This window comes from Gossypium arboreum, chromosome 11 (genome assembly GCF_025698485.1).
Source record: "Gossypium arboreum isolate Shixiya-1 chromosome 11, ASM2569848v2, whole genome shotgun sequence".
NCBI lineage: Eukaryota > Viridiplantae > Streptophyta > Magnoliopsida > Malvales > Malvaceae > Gossypium > Gossypium arboreum.
The window spans coordinates 137,669,962-137,682,352 of record NC_069080.1 but is presented as its reverse complement, the minus strand read 5'-3'; the positions used below and the strand labels follow the sequence as shown (position 1 = coordinate 137,682,352).

Genomic DNA, 12,391 nt, shown 5'->3' with positions numbered 1-12,391 from the left:
CTCTCTCATTTTCAAGTTCTCAAAATCCCTCCTGAGGTTGATCAGTTGCTGCTACCGTATCTTATCTAACCCCATAAACTCTTCCCTTAGCTTCTCTCATGCCTGTTTTGGTGTGTCATAGGCCATTATTCGAGTGAAAATCACATCGAAGTTTACAAGCAAGTCATTGCTTTGTGCTTCTTAGCACACATTCTTCATTATGTTGCCTAATCTTTGCAATGGTGGAGTTGGCCCTCAGTAGAGCTGGTTCAATGTCATTTTTAATCACATTCCATAAGTCATGTGCTTATAGGTAAGTTTTTATCTTTACTACTCAAATGTGGTAGTTCTCACCAGCAAGCACATGTGGTGGTGGTGTGAAGCTCATCTTGCAACAACAAAAATGACAACTTCAGTTTTTTTTTAAGCTTTCTTCACAAAAAAACTACCAACAACAAAGGCACTCAAAGATGACAGGCTTTAATTACCATTTGTTGGGCTTTTTTTAGCAGAATAAGGAAGAAATAAGCAAAAATGAAAAACGGTTAAAGCATTAAAGCATTAAAGCTTTGTTGGGCTTAAAATTTGAATCTTAAAAAACTGATCTTTATCGAGAATTTTCATTAACATTAAAGCATAAGTTACATGGCAATTTACTAATGCATAATTGCACCCACTAAAGTATTGACTAAAAACAAAGCTTGAATTACATATAAAATGTAGCTGACATGTCAGTTATTACATCAATAACAAATCCTACTAACTTAAAAGTACAAATTACAAAAAAATTAAATCAAGTTACAAATGAACAAAATGATGTAGCTACATTTGGTTCAGCTTCAATATTGGTCTAGCATGCTGGTCTGTTGTTGATTTTTTGTTATATTGTAGGCCAAAGTTTAATAGTATATGATAAAAGGAGATAATTTCTCATCATTAGTTTAAATAAATATATATATAATTTGAACAAGGAATCACAAGTTCTGCTATTTGATTAAACTAAACGAGGAGGTTGTGCTAACCCTGAATAATTTGCATATATTCAAATAAGAAATCAATGCATGGTTTCATAGAAAAAGAGACGAGGTGGCTTTTCGTACTATCACAGGTCTAAAAGTTCGTTAATTTAGTTAAACTGTTTTCCAACCTTGCCACATGCTGCATAACTTAAAATTGAAGCCACAACAAGGACATACATACAACAATTCAAAAGAAAAGCAAAAAAATATTGTCACCAAGATAGTTAACTTTGATTAGTTAAGTTCAGTTACATTGTCACCAGGTTAAGTATAGATCTCACTTTTTAGTTATCTAACAAATTACGAGACAAAAAAAAAATCCACAAATTAAAAGCCTAATTCAAGAAACTCTTTTTTAAGTCGTTCATTTGTTTTCAAGAAATTAACTGAAGGTTATCGAGTAAGTTTTTTTTCGATATTCTTCAGAACTTTCTCATGAATTACTTCTCTATTCTCGTGAATGATTTTTTGTTGTTCTTGATCTAGGTGGGTTCTTTTTCTTATTTTTAATGTTGTGAATGATTTTCTGTTCTTAATCTAGGTGAGTTTTTTTTCTTGTTTACTATTTTTACAAGGAGCAATGGTTGGAAAAAAAGAAAGCAAAACGAAGTTGCTATTATCTTTAATGTCAGATACAGAGACAACCCCCAACAACAGTAGCAATATTGCAATGTTGATAGGAGAATAACAACCATCGTCTTTAAATTTGGATTCAGCGGTAGCAAAAAACAATCAACCTCAGGATGACTTCAATTTAGGTGCGACAGATCATCTGACTCAAGAGTTTATAGGAGGAGAATAACCATCAAAATAAAGTCATATACCATTTGCAAAAACTATTGTCAATGGTGAAATAGTTTTCTTGGATGAAGGTATCTTCCATACGCAACTGTTATATCGATGTATTATGAATCCATTGGAAAAGAAGCTTGATTCATATTTACTACTATCATATGTAAATCGATACTTTATAGAGGAGAATCCTTAAGACATTGTCCCCGCAAGTTCGAGTCATACCTTGTTTTCTTTTGTTGATGTGACATAAAAGTTGTCCTTCAAGTCTAGCCTTATAGCATCATTAATGGCTTTGCCTCTGCTGGTTTGTGCCAATCATTTCTTTTCATTTTTTGTTAATGTGATGTCTTCAAGTCGTACCATTTTTGCAAATCTTTTTTACTGTTATTTTTATCAAGATTTTGGTTTTGATAATTGTTCATATTTTGGAAGCCTATCATATATTGATTTGATATAAATTTCACACTTGATAATTTTCGGTCTGCTTTTATTGATTTGGAAAACTAACTTCAAGCAACAACCACGTGGGGGTAGAACATTTTCCAAGCTTAGTAGAAGAGTTGCAGAAAACTGATTGGAGAAAAACTCTGAGCTCTTTCGAATCTATTGCGACTCGAATCGAAAAGGATCGTGGAAAAGTTACTAAACTTAGCCATAGCACTGTTCAAGTTCTGGTTTGTGCTGCAGTAAAAGAGATGGAAGACTTTTCAGTAAAGAAGTTGGACATGGAGTCGTTCAAAAAGTAGGGGGCGACACTCAACAATGCCAAGGAATTTGATTTTCAGGTAGGATTTACTGATGATTTGTTAATGAAGAATTTGTATGCCTACTTTGCTTACAGAACAATCTTGGACAATGTTAAAGAAAATGAGGTTTAGAACAAGCATATACACGCTTGACATATATTCGAAAAGAAAGTTTAGAAAATGAGGATTCAATGAGCTTTTATTAGATTTTTCATACGCACGCTTCATACTAGATAGAAATGAAAGTATTGTAATAGATGTTTCATAGCATTGGGTTGGAGTTATCACTTATGTTGCTCTGAGTCTTAATTTTTCTTTAATAATCCATGTTTGACATATCCGAACATGAGTTTCAGGATATCTCTCTAAATATGGGTTGGAGTTATCACCTATAAATGGGTTTTTTTACACCGGAGGAAGTATGGGTGTGAGAACTCCAACCCAATGCTATGAAACATCTGTTACAATACTTTCATTTTTATTTAGTATAAAATGTGTGTATGACAAATCTAATATAAGCTCATTAGATCTTTATTTTCTAAATCTCCTTTTCGAATATATGTCAAGCGTGTGTATACTTGTTTTAAATTTTTTTTTCTTTAGCCTCATCCAAAATTGTTCTGTAAGCAAAGTAGGCATACAAATTCTTTATTAACAAATCATCAGCAAATCCTACTTGAAAATCAAGTTCTTTGGCCTTGTTGAGTATCGCCCCCCGACTTTTTCAATGACTCTTTGTCCAATTTCTCAACTGAAAAGTCTTCCATCTCTTTTACTGCAGCACAAACCAAAACTTGAACAGTGCTGTGGCTAAGTTTAGTAACTTTTCCACGATCCTTTTCGATTCGAGTTGCAATAGATTCGAAGGAGCTCAGGGTTTTTCTTTAATCAATTTTCTGTAACTCTTCTACTAAGCCTGGGAAATGTTCTACCCCCACGTGGTTGTTGTTTCATAAAGTTAGTTTTCCAAATCAGTAAAAGCAGACCGAAAATTATCAGGTGTGAAACTTATATCAAATCAATATATGATAGGCTTCCAAAATATGAACAATTATCAAAACCAAAATCTTGATAAAAATAATCGTAAAAAATTTTTGCAAAAATGGTACGACTTGAAGACATCACTTTAACAAAAATGAAAAGAAATGATTGGCACAAACTAGCAGAGGCAAAGCCATTAATGATGCTATAGGGTTAGACTTGAAGGGCAACTTTTATGTCACATCAACAAAAGAAAACAAGGTATGACTCGAACTTGCGGGGACAATGTCTTGAGGATTCTCCTTTACAAAGTATCGATTTACATATGATAGTAGTAAACATGAATCAAGCTTCTTTTCCAATGGATTCATAATACATCGATATAACAGTTGCGTATGGAAGATACCTTCATCCAAGAAAACTATTTCACCATTGACAATGGTTTTTGCAAATGGTATATGACTTTATTTTGATGGTTATTCTCCTCCTATCAACTCTTGAGTCAGATGATTTGTCGCACCTAAATTGAAGTCATCCTGAGGTTGATTGTTTTTTGCTACCGCTGAATCCAAATTTAAAGACGATGGTTGTTGTTCTCCTATCAACATTGCAATATTGCTACTGTTGTTGGGGGTTGTCTCTGTATCTGACATTAAAGATAATAACAGCTTCGTTTTGCTTCCTTTTTTGCCAGCCATTGCTCCTTGTAAAAGTAGTAAACAAGAAAAAAAAACTCACCTAGATTAAGAACAACAAAAAATCATTCACAACATTAAGAAAAAGAACCCACTTAGATCAAGAACAACAATAAATCATTCACGAGAATAGAGAAGTAATTCATGAGAAAGTTCTGAAGAACATCGAAAAGAACTTACTCGACGACCTTCAGTCAATTTCTTGAGAACAAATGAATGACTTAAAAGAGAGTTCTTTGAATTAGGCTTTTAATTTGTGGATTTTTATTTTTTGTCTCGCAATTTGTTAGATAACTAAAAAGAGAGATCTATACTTAACCTGGTGACAATATTTTCTTGCTTTTCTTTTGAATTGTTGTATTTATGTCCTTGTTGTGGCTTCAATTTTCAGTTATGCAGCATGTGGCAAGGTTGGAAAACAGTTTAACTAAATTAACGAACTTTTAGACTTGTGTTAGTATGAAAAGTCACCCTGTCTTTTTTCCTATGAAACCATGCATTGATTTCTTGTTTGAATATATGCAAATTATTCAGGGTTAGCACAACCTCCTCGTTTGGTATAATCAAATAGCAGAACTTGTAATTTCTTGTTCAAATTACATATATGTTTATTTAAACTAATGATGGGAATTTATCTCCTTTTATCATATACTGTTAAACTTTGGCCTACAATGCAACAGCAGACCAGCATGCTAGACCAATATTGAAGCTGAACCAAATGTAGCTGCATCATTTTGTTCATTTGTAACTTGATTTAGTTGTTTTGTAATTTGTACTTTAAGTTAGTGAGATTTGTTGTTAATGTAATAGCTGAGATGTCAGCTACATTTGTGTGCAATTCAAGCTTTGTTTTTAGTCAATACTTTAGTGGGAGCAGTTATGCATTAGTAAATTGTCATGTAACTTATGCTTTTAATGTTAATGAAAATTCATGATAGAGGTGTGCATGGGCAAAGCCGGGCCTAGACAAAATTTTAGGCCTGGCTTGGCTCGAAATATGGGCCTAAAAATTTGTTCAAGCTCGACCCGAAATAAAATTGTTAAGCCCGACTCATATTAAATTTTTTTAACTTATTTCATTAAATAAAAAATTTTAAAATATAATAAATCATCAAATACATTTAAAATAAATATTAAAAAAAGAAACAAATAAAAATGATATTAAAACAATTCTTAAAATAATACAAAAATATAATAAAAAGTGATTATATTAAAATAAAATGTAAATATGATTAAAAATAAAAATATATATATTTAGTATATAATTTAGGCCGAGCCCAGGCGAAAAAAGTTTTACCCGAGCCTGGCCCGTTTTTTAAATGGGCATCGTTTTTTTGTCCAAACTCATATTTCGGACTATATTTTTACCCAAAACCTCTCATTTTTCAGGTGGGCCTTCGGGCCAGGTCAGGTAACTCGGCCCATGCACACCTCTAATTCATGATAAAGATCAGTTTTTTAAGATTCAAATTTTAAGCTCTCTTTTGCATCTGTTTTTTATTTTTGCTTCTTTCTTCCTTGTTCTGCTAAAAAACCCCAACAAATGGTAATTAAACCCCAACAAATTGATATAACAGTTGCATATAGGATATACCTTCATCCAGGAAAACTATTTCACCATTGACAATGGTTGATGCAAATGGTATATGACCTTGTTCTGATGGTTATTGACCTTGTTCTGATGGTTATTCTCCTCCTATTAACTTTTGAGTCAGATAATCTGTTGCATCTAAATTAAAGTCATCTTGAGGTTGATTGTTATTTGCTACTGCTGATCCAAATTTAAAGACGATGGTTGCTGTTCTCCTATCAACATTGCAGTATTGCTACTGCTGTTGGAGGTTGTCTCTGTATCTAACATTAAAGATGATAGCAGCTTCGTTTTGCGTCAGCTTTTGCTTCTTTTTTTGCCGCCCATTAGTCCTCGTAAAAGTAGTAGACAAGAAAAAGAACTCACCTAGGTCAAGAACAACAGAAAATCATTCACAACATTAAAAACAAGAAGAAAAAAAACCCACCTAGATTAAGAGCAACAGAAAATCATTCACAAGAGAACAGAGAGAAGCACTTCACGAGAAAGTTATGAAGAATATCGAAAAGAACTTACTCGACGACCTTCAGTCAGTTCCTTGAGAACAAATGAACGACTTAAAAGAGAGTTTCTTGACTTAGGCTTTTAATTTGTGGGTTTTTATTTTCTGTCTTGTAATTTGTTAAATAAATAAAAAGAGAGAATTATACTTAACATGGTGACAATGTAACTGAACAAAACTAATCAAAGTTAACTAACCTGATGACAATAGTTTTCTGCATTTCTTTTGAATTGCTATATTTATGTATGTCCTTGTTGTGGCTTCAGTTTTTAGTTATGCAGCATGTGGCAAGGTTGGAAAACAGTTTAACTAAATTAATGAACTTTCAAACCTGTGGTAGTACGGAAGGTTGAAATCACCTTCTTTTGCATCACACACATTGAGCGATACTTTCCGAAGCATTGGCATCTGCAGTAAAGCACAACTATCAGTATTTAGGGTAAGAAAGTTGAATAACAAAAATATAAACTAGCATGTTTATTTTATAAAGAGATTACTTTTGAAGCAACTTCAAGGATGAAGTTTCTTTGTATACCAGAGTCTTGTATAAATAATGGCAATGCATTGGCTATTGATGCTAAACAATACAATGACGTTAAAATACGTACAAATTCCATTAATGTTATATGCTTTAGAATTCTTAAGAGTAATTGCTCGCTGCTAACACACATGCAATTTAATAGAAATTATGGTAATACCATAAAACATTACTCGTGAGATCCAAAGACATTATAGGTCCGCGCATCTAGTCAGGTCAGTACATTAAAGAACATTAGACCTATGTTGCTCTAACCCTTCACTTATTTTGAAGTAATCCTGTTTGACGCCCATATCCAATACATATCTGGATATGGGTATGCAGATATGACCTTTCAAGTACATGAAAGAACTTTATAATTACCCATATGCAGCACTCACATGTACCCATAAAATTATTATTTTATTTTAATAAAAATACATAAAAAAAAGTGTCATATAAATTTAAGTTGAAGTCAAAATTAAATATAACTTTGATTTTTTTAATCGGAATTGGAGCAACAAATTAATATTTAATTTCAAATTAAGTCAAAATCGAATTATGTTGTGTATATAATATAAAGTTGGGATCAAAGGGGTGAAAACCCATTTGCTCCACCACTATTACATCTATATTTGCAAAGTTGCCTTGATCTTCTTTGCACGTCAAATGTACATCATTGTTTTCAGAACTGAACTAAACTCGTCAGCGGAATCAATTGTATCAAGAACCAATTAAGATACTGATTCAAAACAAAGGGTTAGACAATTGACCCGTAAATTGATCAAGTTAGTTGAATCGAACGATTGAATCGGTTGAACAGTAATAAAACTAATTATTTATCCTTAATATATTTTTATTTTATTAAATTCGAAAAAAATGATTGAATTTAAAATCGATAATATTATCAGTTAGATCAATTAAGAAAACTTCATTTACATATCGAACAACTAATCAGCGCTTTCTCTAATGTCGCTTGACCTTATTTTCTTTTTAATTAAATTTTTCATCAATGACATTCTTCCTTTCTTCTTTTTTTTTTCTCTATGATTTAAAGAGCAATTTTATACATGAACTTTAGTTTTGTGTAATTTTATACATAAAATTTTAATTTAATCAAATTCTTTTAAATGATTAACACAATTATTGATATAACATCATTTTATATTTATAGAATGCATACATAAATTATATTTATTCAATATAAAAATAAATAAATTATTTATTTCTTTAAATGTGCACGATTAAATCAAAATTAAAGTTTGAAGTAAACATATGACCCACAATTAGAGTTTCACGTGTATAATTGCATCACATCAAAATTCATATATACAATTACACATTAAATTAAAATTCATGTATAATTTTGAGATTTATCCCCTTCTTTTTTAACATGGCGCCGATAGGAGAACAACAACCATCGTCTTCAAATTTGAATTTAGCGGTAGCAAATAGCAATCAGCCTCACGATGACTTCAATTTAGGTGCGGCAGATCATCCGACTTAAGAGGAGAATCCTCAAGACATTGTCCCTGCGTGTTTGTGCAATATCCTTGTTTTCTTTTGTTAATGTGACATAAAAGTTGCCTTCAAGTCTAGCCCTATAGTATCATTAATGACTTTGCCTTTGTTGGTTTGTGTAACGGCCTAGTTTTCAATGGTGTCGGAAATGGTGATTTGAGATCACTAAATTCGACAAATAAGATTGAACAAGATAGTAATTTAATATTTATGAGTCAAGTAAGAATTTAGAAGAATTTGTGAAATGGTGAAATTAGTGAATTAAAAGAATTTATTAGGTCAAACGGGTCAAAAATGAGGTATCGAGACCTCAAAGTTGAAAATCGAGCTATAAATATTTTTATAAATATTTATGGAGTATCATTAAATTAGTATTAAAGTTTCGTTAGAAAATTTTAACGTTTGGATGGCTAATTAATTAAAAAAGACTAAATTGAAAATAGTGCAAAATTTGTTAAATTGTGAGTAAATAGCTTAAGTATTTAAAAAGATGGATTTAAAGAGCAATTAGACCCAAAGGTTAATGGCTGGACGGTTTGGGTATGAAATAAGCAAAAAAACAATGTGAACAAGGGGCAAAATTGGAAATAGCATAAAAGTTAATAGTTAAATAATGATGTAATTGAAAAATCTAGACATTTCTTCATATTTTCTCAGCCAAAACGCCATAAAAGGTCTGGAGAAAGCTGGTTTTTCATATTTTTACATCATATCAAGAATCCAAAGAAGAACGAGGAAAAGAAAAAGTTGCGGAATAGTCCCTAAATTTCAATATCTTCTACAAATTAGCCGGGTAAGTTCATATGGTTGAATTTAGATGTTTATTTATGAATGATTGAAGTATATAATGTGTTATTATATACGAATTTGTTGTGGGATTGTGTAGATTTTGTTAATGAAAGAATAAATGTGGAAATGCAAAATAGGAAAAACGCAGGATTGAGTACGTTCGTATCGTGACGTGTGATGAATTGACGGATAAGACCATGGTTGTTCCATGGGAAAGTGTGAAATGTAGGTATGGTATCATCCATACTGAGTTGTGAAATGTAGGTATAATATTATCCATCTTGAAATGTGAAATGTAGGTATGGTATTATCAAATCCATCTTGAGTTAAGAAATGTAGGTATGGCATTTCCCATACCGAGTTGAAAAATGTAGGTATGGTATTTCAATGAGGAAAACCATACTGAGTTGTGAATTGTGGCATTGAGCAACGACGTACTCAATTTAAGTAAGCCGTTTCCTAATTTGATTATAAGAAATAAAAGAGAAGTGATCCAAATGAAAGAGATTGAGTAGTTATTCTTGTTGAGCTCAACTATGTGAATTATTATAACAATGGTTGTGAATCGCAGGAAATTTTAGTAAATGTTTTGGTATTGTTTGGAAATATTATGTTTGGTAAGCATTACTTTTAACCTATGAACTTACTAAGCTTCAATAAGCTTATTTGTGTGTGTTTAATATTTTTATGTAGATTGACTTGAAGTGAAGTGGGTAGATCGGATCAACACAACAAAGCACACTATCCAGATCAATTCCGGTAGTTTTTGTTTTATGTTTGAAGATTTATATGGCATGTATATAGTTTAAATGAAATGAAGTAAAGATGTTATAAACTAGTTAACAACATTTTGTACTAAAACAGTTTTTGGTTAGTAGCAATAGTTTGAGTTTGAAAATTTACCATAAATCATAAAAATCTAATTAGAGGTTGAATAAAATATGAAATTAAATCTTATTGAATCTAGTTTCACATAGAAGAAACGGTGTAAGCAAAAGGCTTTCATATCAGGAGATATTTGAATTTTTGTGAGACAAGGTCAGAGTGATTTTGAACTCCTCTGTTCTGATTTGTAAAAATTATTAAAAATTGTAAAACATTAATTAGGAGTCATACTATATATGTATGGATTCCTTGTTGAGTCTATTTTTAAGAGAAACAAACGTCTTGGTTATTTGAATTCTGTACATGGAGAAATTTGGTTTGTAGTGCGCAGGGGTCAGAGCAGCCAAACCCTGAAACAGGGGAGACTTCAACTAATAAACTGTACTAATTGGCCCAACCAAAAATTCTAGAAAAAAATTAGTAAGTAGATATATGAGCCTAGATTTGGGAAAAATTTACGGATTTGGATTTTGAGTTTTGTAACTCGAGATATGATTTTTTTTGCATCTGTAACGCAGTTGGACAGCTTGTCTGGAAAGTGTGATATAAATTGTTTGAATTTGTTTAAGTGCTCAAATAAGTTTAGTAATGCCTCGTGCTCGACTCTGGCGACGGTCTCGGGTAAAGGGGATGTTACATTTATTGGTATCAGAGCCAAGTTTAGTCGATTCTCGGAACGAGTTTGATGTGTAAAGTGTTTAAAAATATATGCCATATAAATCTGTGATAGTATGATGTGAATGATCCGATCTAATTGCTAATTTTTGTTATAGATTGTAAAGATGTCTGATAGACCCGATGGTGCTAGTCAAGAAGAGGAAGTTAATAGTAGAATACAGACTTCCAAGCAGGGAACAAGTGGTAATGTCCCGATTTCTTTGATAAGAGAGGAAGAACTTAAAAATATGATTTACGGATTAATGAATCAGTGATATCATGAAACAATACAAGGAAGAAGTCAGGCACAACAACCTCCTCCTCCCACTACTGTACCATCAGTTACAACCCCGGTTGCTCCTCCTTTAATAGATGAATCTAGCAAAAGAACACCAATTGAAAAACTCAGAAAGTTTGGAGCTGAAGAATTTCGAGGGAGATCGGACGATGATCCGGTTAAAGCAGAGATTGGTTAAAGAGTTTGGAGAGAGTTTTTAAACAGATGATGTGTTCTCCGGAGGACTATTTGGGATGTGCAATTTCGCTATTGAAAGAAGAAGCGTATAATTGGTGGGAAACCATTGAGGCGATGGTACTGCAGATAAACTTACAGGAATTCTTCCAAAACGAATTTAAGAAGAAGTATGTGGGAAAGAGTTATTTAGATAAGAAGAAGAGAATTTCTTGATCTTCGACAAGTGAATAAAACAAAGGCCGAATATGAAAGAGAATTTGTGTATATCAAGAGATATGCTCGGGATGTTGTACTGACAGAGGAAGAAATGTGCATTAGATTTGAAGAAGGGCTTAATGATGAAATCGAAATGATGATTGGAGGTACAGAGATTCGAGAATATGTGATTACATCGATCGAGCTCAAAAGATGGAAGAAGTGTATAACGAGAAAGATGCAAAGAGAAAGAAGAGGTAAAGAGGTATACAAAAGAAGTTTCTCTAGACCAACTTCGACTTTTCCGCCAAAAAGTTCGAGAGATGATTACGTGGACCGATTACAATCCGAACGATCGAATAAAAGTAAAACGACTCAACAAGATGTCGAAGTAACTAAGAAACTAGCAGCTAGTGTTAGTAGTGTGCAAAATATTCGAGACTTAGATGTAAAATTGTGGTAGATTTCATATTGGTGAGTGTTGGGGAAGAGCGGAGCTTGCTATAAATGTGGTGGAACCGATCATTTTATTCGGATCGTCCTCAATTATTAAAAGAAGATAGAGAACAAGGGAGAAGCAAGCAAATACTCCTCGAGAAAAGTAAACGTTCGGGTCAAAGTAGTGTCATTGGACTGTTCATTCGGGAACGAGAGATCTGCAACTCGATCGAGACAAGAGTACTGCGTGCATATGCTATCCGAGCAAGGAAGAAGCTTCGCTTGGATGTGATAGCTCGTAATTTCTATCTTTTGATGATTCTGTATGCTTTAATTGATCCGGATCTACACATTCATATATTTGCACCGCATTAGTGTCGAAAAGAAAATGACTGTTGAGTCCATCGACCTTGAATTGCAAGTCACTAATCCACTAGGGCAAAGTGTGTTGGTTAATTTAATATGTCGAATTGTCCACCGAAAATACAAGGTCGTGAATTCCTATGATTTAATGTTGTTACCTTCCGAGAATTTGATGTTATTCTTGGAATGGATTGGTTGATTGAACACGATGTCATAGTGAATTGTAGAAAAAATGGATTGATT

General features: G+C 32.6%; 1 long non-coding RNA gene across 2 annotated transcripts; it reads left to right on the top strand.

Annotated features, from left to right (window-relative positions):
• The first annotated feature begins 8,983 nt into the window (after positions 1-8,983).
• On the top strand, positions 8,984-10,916 carry LOC128283446 (uncharacterized). 2 transcript variants are annotated; one of them, XR_008273792.1, is made up of 3 exons: positions 8,984-9,139; positions 9,829-9,894; positions 10,794-10,916. It is a non-coding gene; the product is annotated as an uncharacterized LOC128283446 (long non-coding RNA). The 2 variants fall into 2 exon arrangements; XR_008273791.1 differs by lacking the exon at positions 10,794-10,916 and having other exon boundaries at positions 9,829-10,033.
• Positions 10,917-12,391: the final 1,475 nt, after the last annotated feature.